The following is a 13392-nucleotide window of genomic DNA, read 5'->3' as shown; positions in this document are numbered from 1 at the left end:
CTTTTCAAAAGGAGATAAATTATGAAGAACCAAGGTAGGAAGACGATTAATAATATAAACAGCATGAAAAGCTGCTTCTCCCCAAAAATTTTCTGGACATGAGGCAGAAAGAAGAAGAGTACGTACAGAATCAAGAATATAGCGATGCTTGCGTTCGGCTCGCCCATTCTGTTGATAGGTGTGAGGACAAGAACGTTGAACAACGATGCCTTGTTGACTAAGAAACTGAAGTAAAGAAGAATCCCGATATTCCATGGCATTGTCTGTTCGGCGAATTTTAATGTCACAAGAGAACTGAGTTTTAATCATTTTTGCAAATGTGATGTAAATTTGTGATAACTCAGATCCATGTTTCAAAAAATATATCCAAGTAAACCGAGAATAATCATCAATAAATATTACAAAATAACGAAAGCCATTTATTGAAGAAATAGGAGAAGGACCCCAAATGTCAGAATGAATTAAACCAAAAGGAGTGTCTGAAGTAGTATTATTATGAGAAAAAGATAATGCAGGTTGTTTTGCAAGCTGACAATTTAAACAATTAAATGACTCAAACTTAGTAGATCCTAATAATCCACGAGAAATTAAAGGTTGAATTTTACTGGTAGAAGCATGACCAAGACGAAGATGCCATTGGTGAATGGAGGAATTAGGGATTGTAGCTGTAGACACAAATCTCTGAGGAAGATGTAAAGATGTAAGCTCAAATAATCGACCCACTCTGCGACCCTCCCCAAGAATCTGTCCCGTTTGTGGATCCTGTACCTGGACACCATGGTGAGAAAAAATAACATTTAGTCCTTTTTCACACAACTGACCAACAGAAATAAGATTGAGTGCCAAATTAGGGATATAATAGGTGTCAGGGAGATGAAGATTTGAGGTAGACACATGACCAGTATGTGTGATGTTCATTTTAGTACCATTTGCAGTATGGATTGGTGTTAAGGTAGATACATGTTTTGATGAATAAATGAATTTAAGATTAGTGGTCATATGATTACAACATGCAGAGTCAAAAAGCCAATAAAAATTACCCGGAGTGGCAGACATGGCAGCGGGAGAATTAGAAGAGATAACCTATTTGAATAGTGCCTCAAGATCACTCATGGTGATGGCAGTAGAGCCCTCAGTAGCAGCAACAGCAGTGACAGAGGAAGATCCAGGCTTTGAGACATTCTTGAATTTAGACTGCCCTCCTTTTGGTCTTGGAGGACGTGTGGGACAATGTTCAAGAATATAACCGTAACCATGACAATATTTGCATTTTATAGTAGGACAATATGCAAAAGCATGACCAATTTGATTACAATTCTTACAGAGTTGATTGCCAGATTTCTGATGTGAGGATCGAGTAGTTGTAAGAGCAGCTTCAAATTGAGAAGTTTTATCCAAACTGAGACGAGTCTCTTCAAAAATAATCTCTTGAATAGCAGTTTCCAATGATGGGAGTGGATTTCGATGTAGCATGGACGCTCGAACGGCCTCATATTCTGATCGAAGAGCCATTAGAACTTGAATGAGATGAAGATGATCTTCACTAATTTTGGCCTGAGATATTTTATTCCAAATAGGTTGGACCTGGGCAAGAAAATCATTCACAGATTGACCTGCTTCTTGCTTCAGATTATGAAGAGTAGTCCACAACTGATAATAGTGGGCAAGTCCAGTGGTCTGATATCGATTAGCCAAAAAATCCCAGATTTCTTTTGCAGAGTCATAATTAGCAAACTGGATGTGGATGGATGAGACAGAGGTATTGCGAAACCAGGTGATGATCTGATGATTTTTACTATCCCAATCCTCAAGACGGTCAGCAAATTTTGCATCAGTTTCATCGTTCTCTCTTGTCGGCGCAGTGATATCTCCAGTAACAATACGCCAAAGCTTACGACCTATCAAAAAACTTTTCATTCCTTGAACCCAAAGATTATAGTTGGAACCAGTCAGAACTGTTGCAATAGGTCTTGAAATATCAGATTTCTCCATTGATAACAAGATGAGGAGAAAAAAAATGGTATAATAATAGGTATGAAAGAATGAACCAGAACAGGTTGTAGAGAGAGCAGAGAGACCCCAAAAACTAGAAATAAAAGCTTTATGGCTCTGATACCATGTTAGAAGAAAGAATACAAGTAATGAAGAAAAGGATTGTGTATTTGTCTGTGTCTCATTTACAGAGATATTACATCTATTTATACATGAAAATATGAACTAATTTGGACAAGAATAATAATTGCTATAATTATGCTACACAAATCTCCTATAATCATGCTAATTGCTGTAATTATGCTACACAAATCCCCTATAATCATGCTAATTGCTGTAATTATGCTAACAATATATATATATATATATATATATATATATATAGAGAGAGAGAGAGAGAGAGAGAGAGAGAGAGAGAGAGAGAGAGAGAGGTAAATTAATATTTTTTTAGAATGAAATATAATATTTAATAATCACTCACATACCTAAACTTGTTAGATTACTTCAGTAATATTTCCACTAGTTATAAAATCTTTAATGAATTTGTGATGAATCTATTTAGTCTCTTCTATCATAGATTTACAATTTTGAGTTCTTAGTCAGACTCCAATGCTAGATTCACAATCCACAACATTGTTTCCAAACAAGGCAGAGTTTTCACATAAATAATTAATTAACTTAGTTTAATTATTATATAAAATAGAAATAAAATGACATCATAGGATTAGAGGTGCCAAATGAATTTGATCAAATGTGTTAAGGTTCTAGTTATTTTAGATGGTATTTTATTAATTAGAAATAGATTATAAAAATAAAGTATAAATATATAAAAAAAAAATAACATAGCTGCAAATCCATTTTTATTTCATGGGTATTAGCATCAAAGCCTTGTGTATTGGGTTTGGGCATTGTTTCACTTTACTACTTTATTTTCATTCCTTTCTCACTCATATCCATATAGTGATTATTCAAAAAATTGAATTTTAGAAGAAATTAAGTACAAAAATTTTCTATTTGAGAGGATGCATCATCCATCTATATCTATATTATCTAATATAGATATAATAATATCAATATCCATCTATATCTATAATAATATCATTATGTGATACCCACAAGGCCAAAACACAAAAAGATAAGTTACCAAATGAGTGAAAAAATATAGAAAATACATTGATAACTAATTTTCATGAGGCATATAATTTATTACAAATTTAATAATTTTATAAATAATTAATATAATTAATTTAATAATATACACGAGTTTTCATATTAAATAAAAAAGTTGAATTAAGTGCATTAGAGTCGGTCTTTAAAATTATAAAATTTCAAATTTTAATTCAAATAAAAATAAAAGAAGGGTGTGTCACACCTACCCCTCTGTAAGGCATGACATGATCCCATAAAATACCTAATGAACTACCGAACTCCACCTACCGAAAACTCATTAAGCATCCTATAAGGGATTTTAAAATCATTTTCTTACATTTTGGAAGTGGTAAGCATTTTGGTAGGAATTAAAATCATTTATTCGAAGTTTCAAAACTACTTAAAATTTTTGTCTCATTTTATTTTTCTGCAAATTTTATAAAAATTTCGGCAGAGTGCCGTCTGCATTTTGAGAAAACAGTTCTTCAAATACCTGAGAAAAATACTTCCAATAAATTTTCTACAACTCCCAACCTCCAAATAATCTCAATTTAACTCAAAATTCTCAGATCAAACCATTTCAAAATAATTCCATCAACATTGTATTCAATAAAGCTAAGTTACATTCACAAATTTAATTTACAGATATAAAATCCAAAAATAATATTATTACAATTTATTATACAACTGCTTAACTTTACATTGATACATAAAACATTACAATATTTACATCAATTAACTACAAGGGTATAAATAAATACCCATACAAAAGATCAACGAAAACTTTTTCAGTTCAGCAGCTCACTCTGCTGCTTTTTCCTTGCTCTTATCTGCGACAGCAAAACAAGCTATCGCTGAGTATAAAAATACTCAGTGGTGCACAATAAAAATTTGAAATGCAGTACATAAAATATTCATTGACAAATCATAATTTAAATATTTCACAAGTACATTTCACAATTTATCAAAACTCATTATAACACAATTTTGGTCAAACGATTTAATAAACACAGTGTTGCCAATTCATACACAACTTAAGCCATGACACAAAATTTTCAATCAATGCCGCGTTGTACACCACGACAAAGCAATCTACAACCCCACTAATCAAAATCAATTAGGGAGGTGGCTAGCTAGCTAATGAGTACTCATCCGATCTACAACCTCAACTGGTAAACCAGAGAGAGAGGAAAAATAATCGATCTCACCCCATAAATGGAGGAGAAATAATAAGACATTATCATGCTAAGTGTGAATAAAAAATCTATTTCAAATATTTTATTCAAATAATTCATGAGAAATCCGATAAATTTCCAAAGTCATAGTTTCATTCACAAAGAGGCAACACAATTCATGATTAACACTAAATTTTCATAAATCATACTAAATCAATTTTTCAATGACAAAATGCTCAAATAAGGTTTATTGTGCATAAACCTGACGTGAGTCGCCTCTAGGCCTTGACTCAGTCTCTCAGACCTTCCGAGTCTTTTTCAGCTGAAACACAAAATTTTTAGTGTCTCAGTATCTTTGCTTCATAATAATTCCCATAACTAATTCCAATATGTTTAAACTTACATTCTTGCAAATTTTCATATTGTGGTTACTATTTATGATACTATTCAAGTCAAAATATTGACTTTCTTATACTTAAAAGGTATGAAAACTCCAACTATCCTCACATACCACATTTTGGTCACCAATTTTATTGGTTTTGGTTTTTTTCGCAAAACGTAGGTCTTTTAGGCAAAATTGTAAATTTTCAGTTTTGGTGTCTTATGTTGCACTGTTCCATTGGTCATTTTGCTGTTGGAATGTGGCTAAGTTTTTTTCATAGAAATTGTTTCTTATTATCTTAACTTTATTCTTCTTTTGGAATCACTCCAATTGGAGTTTTGTAGCTCAAGTTATAGCCATTTGAATCATGGCTGCCGGATTGGACTTAACTCAGATTTTTGGGCACCAAACTGGTTCTTGCAGTTTTAGGTCACCAACTTTGGGTGGCCAAATGACTTGGTTAAGGGCATAATTTGGATTTGTGTTCTTCATGAAAGTTTTAGGTCTATATCTCAGCTTTCCACTGGTAAAATTTCAGGTCATTTAGACCTGCCTAGCCCAAGTTATGGCTAAATAAACAAACACTGTTCATTTGATCATTTTTGTATAGGTCAGATTGCCTAAGTCTGGATTTGGTCAATTTGTTCACTAGGTTATGGTCACTTTTTGGGCATAACTTCCAAATGAAAAATGTGTCATTTTGTGTCTAGTTTCATTTCCAATTGGCCTCACACCAATTGGGCTTGTAAATTTTCATTTTTGGTCCCTGAAAAGGACCTTGGTCCTGCTGCCTGCAGGCTGCCCACAACCAATCCGAATTCAAGCCTAATTCTAAAACTTCTAACGTACCTCAACTGGTCACAAATGACCATTTTTCATCTCAAACAATGTTAAACACACCATTTGACCATTTCTCAAAATTTTTGTCTCCAAACCCTAGGTGCTATGAACCCTAATTATACAATTCATCATAATTCTATGAAATTTGAGTTCACTTATCATTCTAACCACAATTACCACATTATTTAAGCTCTAATTCATGTTTAGTTTAACTAAACACTATCAAATCCAATACCCTAACAAGCTGGCTGAAATTTAACTTTGTCCCCCAACACTTGTTTTCATTTCATTTAAAGTTTATTTCCAAGTTCAATAAGTTAGAAATGCAAAAATCAAACTAAAAGTGTCAAGTTTGCTCACTAACCTTACTTTGAATTTTCACCTCTTCAAAACCTCTTCCTTTCTTCTTCTTTTTGTTGTCAAGTTCTCTATCAAAGCTTGAAATCAAGATTTAATGATGGAAGTTTAACTTTCTATGGTGGGATTTAGGGTTTGATCAAGCTCAAAATGAGCTTCCATGGAGTTTTGGTGAGGGAGAGGGAGAGAGGGAGATGGACGGCAACCTTGAGAAAGAAGACTAAATAAAATTTTTCTTTTATTTTGTTATTTTAAAGATAATTAACTCATTTGACTTGGTCAATATTTGTAGGAAAATTAAATTGGATTTTTGACATCACCCATGATGTCATCCAAGTGATGTAAGCATGATGTAATAAAACTTTTTCTTTTCTTTTTCCATTTTCCTAAACTTTTCAATAGTTCTTTAATTTAATTCCCGATTCTAAAATTTCCTTTTCTTTGATTTTATTTGACAGTTAGGTCAGGAGTCAGCTCTCGGGGTCAATTGACTAAATTACCCCTCGCCGGTTCAACCCGGTTTGTAAATAATTCAATATTTCTTCTGGATCCCTGACCTAATTATTTTACTGGCTTAACAATTCTTTTTTGTGATTTTCTCTTTTCCACTGTGTTCGCAATAGTCCTAAGGACCGCAGCGTCACATTTTATGATTTGAAATTTGAGTTTAGATCGACCTCGCAATTTTTCCCGAGAAGATCACCCATCACTGTGGCTCTCGGCTCATTTAACTTCTTATGTTATATTTTTCTTATTTATACTTAACTAATTGATAATTACTAATTATTTGTGTTTAGGGCTTCTCTAGTTGTCTTAAGTGTGGTTCTAATCACCTTAATTATCCGGACTGACACCGGTCACCGGAATAGTGAAATATACCAGGCTATGTAAATAGGGGTGTTACAGGTTGGGGGATATATGGTACATATTAAGACAAAAAGACTTGTCAATCATTTTAAAAAATATTAATTTAAAGTTCATATTATTGTATTTAAACTACAAAAATATTATAATAAAAAACAGAAAAAAAAACACTATCACTACATTAAAATTATTATGTTGTCTAAAAATTTGGACCAAAAAAGTTCTTTATTTATCTTTATATATTTTTAAAATAAATAATCATTGATTTATTTACTGTTATTTCTAAATATAATTAAAAATAAATATGAAGATAAATATATATTTATCACTGACTCAACCTTTAAAAACAAATATATTTATCTATATTAGTAACTTATAGAAACAAAAAAAAAAAAATTGGTCTCCTTCTTCATTTTAACAAATTATACTATTTGCCCATATGTCTATTTTTAAAAACATTAAATTGGCTTTTATTGTCCATACTAAAATTTCTAAATTTACTTTTAAAATCAAATAAATTTGTCTTAAATAATATTTCCTAAAAAAAATTATCTTATCATTATATATTAATTTCTTCATATCATTAATTATTAATATAAATGCATTTGTTTGTCTTTAAAAATATAATATTTATTTATTACTACAATTTAAATGAAATTTAAATAAATTACTAAAAATAATAAATAGTATTTAAAATAAATAAATAAATATAATTTTAAAAATAAACTATAATTAGTTGGCCCGGTATTTGGATCCACTTTTTACTTGAAATGTCAAGGAGACTTGCCTTTTATCGAAGAGCCATCACCCCTCAACTACTTGAAAAAACAATGTGGGACATCTCTTTTTTTTTTTTACAAATTATTATTTTCTTAATGTATAATTCAGAATTTAAATTTTCAATTCATCATACAAATACTTTACTATAATAAAGAATTATTAATTTGTTATCCTATATAATCAAATTTTATTATATTAATTATATAACTTATATATTTTTAAGTACAAATTTTGTAACACCCTGAATTTTTAAATAATTATTTTGTGTAGTTGCTTAAGTATTGTCTGGTTTGGGGAGTTGTTGCTATTGTGGACCTGAGGCTCTGTGTGTTGTGTTTTGTTGAATTTTCATGCAGTGGGTTAGGTCTAGTTACAGGGGAAACTTTGCCAAAATTTCGGCAAGACCTCAGGATTTATTTTTGTTTTTGTAAATTAAATTAATTGGTTAATTCTGTTAGTTAATCGATAGAGGTCAATGTATATGTATAGGTGAATGGTGCTAACCAGTCTTCTTCCATCCTGTCGGACCAGCTATAGTCGGGTCATTCTCTCTGTGAGTAGCTGTTAATCTTACTTATAATTTTAATATTATTATATATTCAAGGCATGCTCATGCATCACTTATAAATATATGTATATAGGTATTTGTTAGACTTGACTTGTATTGCATTTGTATTTGATGAAATTGCTGTGGATGTTGCTTTATGGCAATTTGGAGCTGCGTGTGTGAGTTTGGTGTGCTTGTGGCAAGTATATGGATATGGGTAGGACAGATAGACACAATTAGAGCTTGACTTGTTGGGACTCGATCCTTATTATGGATAAGTCAGGTTAGACATGGCTCGAATTGATCTCACTAGCCTCTACATTTGGATATAAAGAGAAAGTTCGGCTTTGAGTTGATCTTGCTGGCAGAGATTGGAACTAAGATAGCTATATAAGGGATCAGCTTCCATATATATATGCACGAGTATAGACTTAACATACAGGTGTGTGAGTGCTCCAGATTGCCTTTGGTGTGAATATTATTTAACTTGTTTGAAATATGTGAAGATATTGCATTTCATTCTTAAAAATGCGTTAGACTTAGATAGTTATAAAAATTATATCTCAAATCAATATCTTACTCTATGAATCAAACACTCACTTCTATTCACCCTATTTTTTTTAAAGTTACAGGAGGTTCTCTTTCTTGTATTTAACCTGCTTCCTTCCTCATAGGTATAGTTACGCGGGCTATGTAGTGATTCATGCTCCGTGTAACTTTCTGCCACTTTGTTTTTCAATTTTTCTTCAGCCCAAAAAGTTGCACGGGGTCCAGGAAGTTTGATAAGTGTATAATTTATTAATTTTACTCCTATCACATTTAGTGTTTCTAGTATGTTTTTATGTTTAATTCAGCTGGTTAAAATATAATTATCATTTAGGCATATTTTTAGATAGTTGTGGAATAATTGTGTTAAATGGAGAAATTTTCAGCATTTAACCTTTGCTGTATTTTTTAGGTGTTTCTAAAGTTGTGGATCTCAAAATTAAGTGTTGTTTAATCCATTGAAAAGGTAAGATAGAGCATTTCAAATGATAAAGAGGGACCAAAGCCCAAATCAGTCTCTAAGGTTGACAACATGAGCTATGGATCTATTATAAAAGCCCAAACTCGTCACAACTAGTTTCAATATTTATTTTGTATCTGGAGTTTCAGACGTCCAAATGAAGCAAGGCCAAGCCCAATTGAATCTTAAGAGCCACCTCTACAACTTCTATGAAGGGATGGATGAGAGATGAGGCCATTTTAATTGTCAAAAATGGCAATGAAGTCATCACAATGGGCTAGACCATCTGATTGAATCAGTCCCGATTTTTGGGCTATAACTTGGGTTGTAGACCTCGGATTTGGATCCATACATACCCGTTGGAAAGCTAAGAAATAGGGCTACAACTTTCCTAAAGAGGGCAGAGGCAGATTCGAAAAGAAAGTTGCTAAAAATCTGCCTTGACTTCAGAAACGTGAATGCAGCTGAAAATCTACATCTTGAATTTCAAAGCCTTTCCTAGTTTGGTTTGGTTCCTATCTTTGGGATTAGGTTTTTTTAGTATAAATACATCTTTGGGTAGCAGCAAAGGGCATCCTAATTCAGACCTTCGTTCTCCATTTGAAGGCTTTCATTCTCCATTCTCTTTTTAGATTTCTTCTTTATTTTTCTGTAAGCCATGAACATGAGTGGCTAAGTTTTTAATTCAGTTCAAGGGATTCAAGTTCTTATGTATGATTTGTGAGACCAGGTTCTTAATTTAATTTATGTCTTTTTCAATATCTATTATTTTCTAATTTAATTATTTTTGATCTGTTGAATGATTTGCTAAAAAGGCCTATTAGTTAATTGTTTGATTTGATCAATTGCTAGTTCATCTTCATAATCAGTAATTATTGTGTAAGATTGATCATGAGTAGCAATTAGGTTTTATTGATTATGATCCAAGTTTTCGATAATAACCTAAGGAAATAATAAGGTAGATTAAATGATTTATGCTTCATAAATTGTTGTTCAGCTTAACTACTTCTTTTTCTTAAAGTAGTTATTAATTTGATGAGGATTGCTTAATACCAACTCAGTTAATAATTAGAGTCAATAAGAGTATTGGGCTCGAATTGATGAGTATAGGGAAGTCAGGGGTTTACCTCGCTGTTTGGTAAATCTACGTTAAGTATGCAATAAGATATAATTGTATTTCTTTTGTCTGTGATCGAATCAATGCATTAGAATTAGAATTACCTTAGACTGAAGTTTGTTTAATTTGAGAATTTCTTATTTAATTTTAGATCTTAATTTTTTATTTCTTCTTTAAATTGCGAATTACACCCCCCCCCCAACCTTTGTTTCTTTTTCCATTACACAAGTGCACGAAATTTAATAATTCAGTCTCTAGGGTTCGACCTGGACTTACCATTTATTGCAGAAAATATTTCACAACTGGTAATTTCAGTTAATTTAATTTATGGTGGATTCGACACCCATCAAGAATTTTGGCATCGTTGTCGGGACTAAAATTTATTGGAATTCGTGTTTTTGGTGTTATGATATTTTGTTATTAATTTTGTTTGTGAAGTGTTGCTTTTTTCAGGTTTTCAAAAAAAAAAAATTAATTATGGTGTTACGGTTCATTAAGGATTTTGGTTGAACTTGGAGGGCAGCCCATACCTATTTTGAAGGAAACAACGCTCTGATCTAGACCAATCAATCCATAGGATTCTTTGGCCCCACCCTCTTGAGGCCAAATTCGATTGTTTTCTACTATTTTAAGGCATTTTTTTTGTTTTTACTTTAATTTCTCTTTGTTTATGACAAGAATTTCTCAATTTGGTGAGTTGATCTTTGATCCAGAAATAGAAAAAATAGCTAAACGGTTGAGAAATTGGCTAAGCAAGCTAGGCGGATTCCAAGTACATCTGAAGGAGTCCAATCTCCAAAGGAGCTAAGTTCGGATTTAGATTCGGATTCAGAGTTAAGTTCTGAAAATGATACCATGGCTGCTGCTAGGACTTTGAAAGAGTTGGCTGCTCCTGATCAAAACTAACAGCCTTTGTGTATCCAATACCCTGCTTTAAATGTTGCTTTTGAATTGAAATTTGGACTAATCCATTTGTTGCCTAAGTTTCATGGTCTTGTAGGTGAGGATCCACATAAGCATCTAAAGGAATTTCATATTATGTGTTCCAGCATGAAACCTCAAGGAGTTTCAGAGGATCAGATCAAGCTTCGATCTTTTCCCTTCTCACTAGAGGGCACAGCTAAGGGATTGGTTGTATTACCTTCCTTCTGGATCTGTCAACTCATGGAATGGGATGAAGCAGATATTTCTGGTCAAGTATTTTCCTGCTTCCCATGCTGCCAACATAAGAAAAGAAATTTGTGGCATCCGGCAGTACAATGGAGAGAGCTTGTATGAGTATTGGGAGAGATTTAAGAAGCTGTGTGCAAGCTGTCCCCATCATCAAATAAGTGAGCAGTTTTTGATTTAGTATTTCTATGAGGGACTTCTACCAATGGACCGCAATATGATAGATGCTGCCAGTGGAGGAGCTTTGGTTGACAAGACACCAGATGAAGTAAGGAGGCTGATTGCTAACATGGCAGCAAACTCTCAGCAGTTTGGAATGAGCATGGATCACGCGCCTAAGAAGGCTAATGAGGTAAGTACATCTAACTTTGAGAAACAAATTTCTGATTTAACTTCTTTGGTGAGGCAATTGGCTATAGAAAAAATGCAAACTATTAAGGTATGTGGGATTTGTTCAGGTTCAGGTCATGATACTGACATGTGTCCTACATTACAAGAGGATGAATCAGTGCAACATGTTAATGCAGTAGGAAATTATGGATAGCCACAACACAGGTATGATCCCTTTTCCAATACTTATAATCCAGGATGGCGAAATCATCCTAATCTGAGTTATGGGAATCAACCGGTGCAAAACCGATATCAGCAGCAAAGGCAAGTGAATCAACCACCTCCACCTCCCTCAAATCAAGGTATGTCACTTGATGAAATTGTTAAGGCTTTGGCTAACAATACCCAACAGTTTCAACAGAAGACTAGAAATAGCATTCAAAACATAGAGAGGCAGATTGGTCAGTTAGCTTCATCTGTGAATAAACTGGAAGCTCAAGGTTCTAGAAAGCTTCCATCACAAACAGTCATGAACCCCAGAGAAAATGCGAGTGCTATACTATTGCAGAGTGAAAAAGAAGTTGATAATCAGACTCCACATGAGTCAATGAAAAAGAAGAAGCAAGGAGCAAAAGAGTCTAAAGTTCCTGAAATTGAGGTAAATACTGAACCTAACTTGAATAAGGTTAATAATTCTATTCTTCCTCCATTCCCATGTTGGTTGGCTAAAAATAAGAAAGAAGAACAAGAGAAAGAAATTTTGGAAAATTTCAGAAAGGTGGAAGTGTAACACCCCTATGTTCGGTAGTGCGTTCTACTGTTCCGGTGACTAATGTTGTCCGGACAGCTAGGATGCCTAGAACTACATTTAAAAGTAGTGAGGAGACATAAAATAATGAAATACAAGAAAAGAAAATACAAGAAAAACAAAAAAAAAAATAATAGCAATGAAATGTAACTAAGTTAAACGAGCCGAGAACCATAGCGATGAGTGACCGCACCAAGAAGTTGCGGCGTGGACCGTTGACTAGCCCTGGACCGTGGTGAACCCTGTAAAATATTTTTAAGACTTAAATAAATATCTATTGAAGTATAAATGTCATTAAAAATATCAAAGAAAAATTAATTAATTAGTACAAAGAAAAACGAGAAATCGAGAAAATGACAAAACTTAGTGTTACTGAAAAATTGGGAATGTAACCCGAATAGGGGCATTGTGGTCATTTGAAATCCCGAGTTGTCTTTTGACCTAAATTTCCATTAAAAATAAATGATATTACACTTTGAAAATGTCATGAAAAATTAAAATGGTGGTACATAATCTAAATAGTAAAAGAAAAGAGGTTAAATTTTGGAAATTGGAAACTTTGGATTAAACAAATCATAAACTCACCTTAGTGCTCCACTAACATCACCTAAGTGGACCTTCAATCAGTTTTGGGATAGAAAATTCTGTCATCTTCAACCTTGGGACATCCAGCCGAAATCAACATTGAGAGAAAACTCCATAGCCGTCCATGGTGAGAGCTCCATGCAAGCATGTTCTAGCCACTTTTTCCACTAGGTTCCTTCATTAACTTTGCTCCTCACCTTGCAAGGAAGAGTTTGATAGCAATTTTAAGAAGTTTAGTGAGGTTTTGATCAAGCTTCAAAAGTGGTAAGTGAGTGTTTTCAATTCTTGTT

The 13392-nt window shown here is 33.0% G+C and overlaps 1 non-coding gene across 1 annotated transcript; it reads right to left on the bottom strand.

Annotated features, from left to right (window-relative positions):
• Positions 1 to 11431: 11431 nt before the first annotated feature.
• On the bottom strand, positions 11432 to 11538 carry LOC131183543 (small nucleolar RNA R71). The gene has a single exon (XR_009151591.1). It is a non-coding gene; the product is annotated as a small nucleolar RNA R71 (small nucleolar RNA).
• Positions 11539 to 13392: the final 1854 nt, after the last annotated feature.

Source organism: Hevea brasiliensis, chromosome 9 (assembly GCF_030052815.1).
Source record: "Hevea brasiliensis isolate MT/VB/25A 57/8 chromosome 9, ASM3005281v1, whole genome shotgun sequence".
NCBI lineage: Eukaryota > Viridiplantae > Streptophyta > Magnoliopsida > Malpighiales > Euphorbiaceae > Hevea > Hevea brasiliensis.
Note: the sequence above shows the minus strand (reverse complement) of the source record. Positions and strands in the feature narration are given on the sequence as shown.